The sequence below is a fragment of the Echinops telfairi genome, unplaced genomic scaffold (genome assembly GCF_000313985.2).
Source record: "Echinops telfairi isolate 266 unplaced genomic scaffold, ASM31398v2 ScPeMD7_7400;HRSCAF=8409, whole genome shotgun sequence".
In the NCBI taxonomy this organism is placed as follows: Eukaryota; Metazoa; Chordata; class Mammalia; order Afrosoricida; family Tenrecidae; genus Echinops; species Echinops telfairi.
Genome location: NW_022111300.1, coordinates 11,621,420 through 11,625,611, shown reverse-complemented (window position 1 = coordinate 11,625,611; position 4,192 = coordinate 11,621,420).

The window sequence follows — 4,192 nt, the reverse complement described above, 5'->3', positions numbered from 1 at the left end:
GGTATGAGCTGGGTTAAGGCTAGTTGGGATATGGTTTTCCAATTAAATCCTTGAAGGACAGACCTTACTACCCTCAAAGAATGAGCAGATACACTTTCATGCTAGAAAGAAGATTTTCAGTGCAATTTTTTCTGTTCTTTTTCTCAGCAATGCAGTTTTTCCATTTTCTGAAAATTTCTTCCTAATAGATCCTGTGATTTTAAAAAAATCTACCAGGATTACCCTTCTGGAATTAAAAGGGACTAAAAAATAAGCAGTTGCTATCACCTTCTTCACAGACTTTTTGACTTTGGATTTCACTGGCCTAACGGTTCCCCTTTGGAAGCCATAACATACCTTGGCTAGCTGTAAGATGAATGTAAATTCCAGAACCTTTCATTGCCCTCATTCCAAACTTGTACATGGGTCAAGAGACAGTTGTAAAAATAAAGCATGGGAGTACTACATGATTTGAAATCAAGAAAGGTGTGCAACAAGGTTGTATCCTCTCACCATACTTATATGCTGAACAAATAATTAGTGAAGCTGCATTATATGAAGAAGACTGTGGCATTAAGATTGGAGGAAGGGCAATTAGCAACCTGTGATATGCAGATGACACAGCCTTGTTTGCTGAAAGCGAAGAAGACTTGAAGCACTTGCTGAGGAAGATCAAAGATTGTAACCTTCAGTATGGATTACAACTCAATGTAAAGAAGACTAAAATCCTCACAACTGGACCAAGAGGCAACACCATGCTAAATGGAGAAAAGATTGAAGTTGTCAAGGATTTCATCTTGCTTTGATCCACAATCAAAGCTTATGGAAGCAGAAGTTAAGACATCAAACAATGCATTATATTAGGTAAATGTACTGCACAAGGCTTTTTTAAAGTATCGAAAAGCAAAGCTATGACTTTGAGGAATAGGGTGTGCCTTAGCCAAAGCCAAGGTCTTTTCAACCACCTCGAATGCATGTAAAGTTGAACCTTGACTAGAGAAGACCAAATAAGAGTCAGTGCATTTACATTATGATGCTAGTGAAAATGTTGAAAGTACCATGGACTACCAAAGGAACAAACATCTGTTCGGAAAAAATACAGCCAGAATGCTCCTTAGAGGTATGGATGGCAAGACTTTGTCTCATGGATTTTGGACATGTTCTCAGGAGAGGCCAGTCCCTGGAGAAGGACATCACGCTTGATAAAATAGAGGGCCAGTGAAAAAGAGTAAGGCCCTCAACAAGATGAATTGACCCCGTGGCTTCATTGATGACCTCAAACATAAGAACCCTTGTGAGGATGGTGGAGGACCACGCAGGGTGTTTTTCTATTGACATAGAGTTGCTATGAGCTGGATCGGACTGGATGGTAGCTAAGGACAACAGTACTCAGCCAAGTGGATTGATTAGAGAACTAGTCTGCACTCATCCACTGATGGCAGAGACATGTTTAAACACGTTATGCTTGGCACAAACCCATGAATGTATGAATGGGAACCCTAGAAACAATAGGTGTACCTTATCTATATGTCACATGTGTATAAATCTAGCTTCTGTAGCTAATCACCGGTATCTCATTTACTAGCATAATCTGGGTAATTTATTGCACAGCATGATCTGATGTTTGAACCTTTAGAATTTCTAATGATTTTCTTGTGATTATTAAGAAAAAGAGACAGATTTTAAAATTACTTCCTTCACCTCTCTTTACTTTGATAAAGATGTCTAAAATCAAATTCTGTGCAGCCCAATGGGAATATATCCCATTTCTCCTATCCACCCTCATGCTAGATGCCACTACCTAATAGAAACACAGACTAATTCTCAACTCAACCCTGTAGGTTATAATTGTTGTGGATAGCTGCCACCCGTGACCCATGCCACCCGTGAACCACTGCCCTGACCTGCACCAACCTTGTGATCAATTGTGGATCAAACCATTGTGATCTCCTTATTCCATCTTCGTCAGGCGGGTGGTGGCAGTAGGGTATCAGAATGTATGCAGTGGCCAGGAAGTGAACCAAAAGCTTCCTAAAGAAGACAAGAATCCTACCACTGAACCACTGATGCTTCAACCCTGCAGACGGGCACTGCCCATTAACAGACCTGGCATGTGAGATAAGACCAACTGTCACTCCTCTTCTCTGCTGTCAATTTCTCACTCTTCCACCCAACTCTGTGGACATTAGGATGTATTCTTATTCTTCTGATTTTGGAGAAGGAAATACTTGTTTCCTCTCATGAGATAAGCATTTCATAACTTGTCTCATATTTTTAGATAGACTTTGGAAAAGGGGGTTTTAAATGTCTAGATTAAAATTTTAAAAATAAATGTGAACTGAAACTACTCATTTATATACAATGATTTTAAGGTGGTTTCTGATTCTCGGGAGGTGTTTATAATCACAAACAGATTTTTTTATTCTCCCCCTCCTTAAAATAGTATCTACAGAGTGCCTACTTGAACATACTTGTAAGTTAAGCATTGTATAAAACAGATGATTCAGAAATACTTTTAGAATTCTTAGAGATAAATTATTTTAGTTACAAGTTGAGGTAGTTGGTTTATTGTGCCAACCTGGCTGATAAACACATTGGAGTTAATTGACGGGTGGAGGGATAAATGGCTCGGTGAGCCTCATCTTTCTAGTTCTCGGGTCTCCTGCTTTGTGATGGTCAGACGAGGGTACAGCTGCCTTTGCCAGTTCCCTGCTTCAGCTGGCAAAGCTCACTTCCTGCAAGATATCCCCAAGGAGAAGCTGCATGGACCAACCCCGATGCAGCCCTAGGTACTGGAGCAGCTGTGTGGAGACCCCTGCCAGCGCTGAGATATTTACACATTCACTGATTCGGCTTTCCTCCTGCAGTCGGCATCATTGCATGTGTTTTGTGAGATGGAGGAGGACTTTGTGGATTGGTGTGGGACATATGGGTTAATGTTAGACTTGTGGGCTTGAGCTGCACTGGGATGTTTTCTTGATGAGCACTTAACCTTTATATAAAACTCTCTCTTATATATATGAGTTTCTGTGGATTTGTTTCTCTAAAGTACCCAGACTAACACACAAGTCTATAGAAGTTAGCAGGGTTTGCTTTTATCCCAATACAATATTTTATAAACTGTTATTATTTTAGAGTTTATGTGTCAAGAATTCAACCAACCAAGTTATTTTCAAGAAGATCATAATTATTACATTCATGGTGGCCTGGGTTGTGCTTAGAAGCAAAGCTTTCTATTCGACTAAGGATCCAGGTAATCATTTTACTTCCCAATTGTGCCCTCCACCCGCTCGATTTCAGTTAAAGTGTCGGGTTGGTGTTCAGCTGTTAGGAAAAACTGATTATCAGAACTCAGGAAAATTCTACACTTTAAAGGTTTTCAGGCAGACACCTATAGTCTAAAGGGAAGTGTTGCACCGTGAAAATGATCGTCTTTATTCCTAAGCTAACCAGGCATTCTTCTTATTCATATGCCTGACGTGGTGTGCCCAGAAAGTGCTAGATGGAGTCGGTATAATGGAATAACTCCTGCCCTCTCCAGGGAAGGGAGGTTCTCATTGAACACCATGGTGTGCTCTATCATAGTAATGACCTTTAGAGCATGGTAGTTTGCGCTCAACAAACAGCTTTGGAGATAGATTAAATGATTTTGTTTTGCTTTGACTACTAAGACTATTTCAGAAACAGTTTACCAGCTCATACACAATATACCAATAGTTATTCCCTTTTTCTAAATAATACTATCAGGGATTATTCCATGACAATGAGAATAGCGGGAAACTCCAAGTAGCAGGATGGTAACTTCCTTCCTAAGCAGCAATGCAACTTTCTTTTACTCTGAGAGCCAGGAAAGCCAGAGGAGACATACACCAGGAATCTTTTGTCTTCTAAATGGGCCTACTTCCCTCTGTAAGACAATGAGACTAGAGATACCAGGAGGGTAAGGGGAGGTGGGGGAAGAAAAGGGGAATTGGGCACAAGGATCAACATACATAACCCCCTCCCAGGGGGATGAACAACAGAAAAGTGGGTGAAGGGTGACAGAGGGTGAAGGAAGGGGTAAAATGAGGAGCTGATATCAAGGGCCCAAGTAGAAAGAAAGTGCTTTGCAAATGATGGCAGCATATGTACAAATGTGCTTGACACAATGGATGATTGTGTGGATTTGATAAGAGATGTAAGAGCCCCTAATGAAAGTATTAAAAAAAAAAAA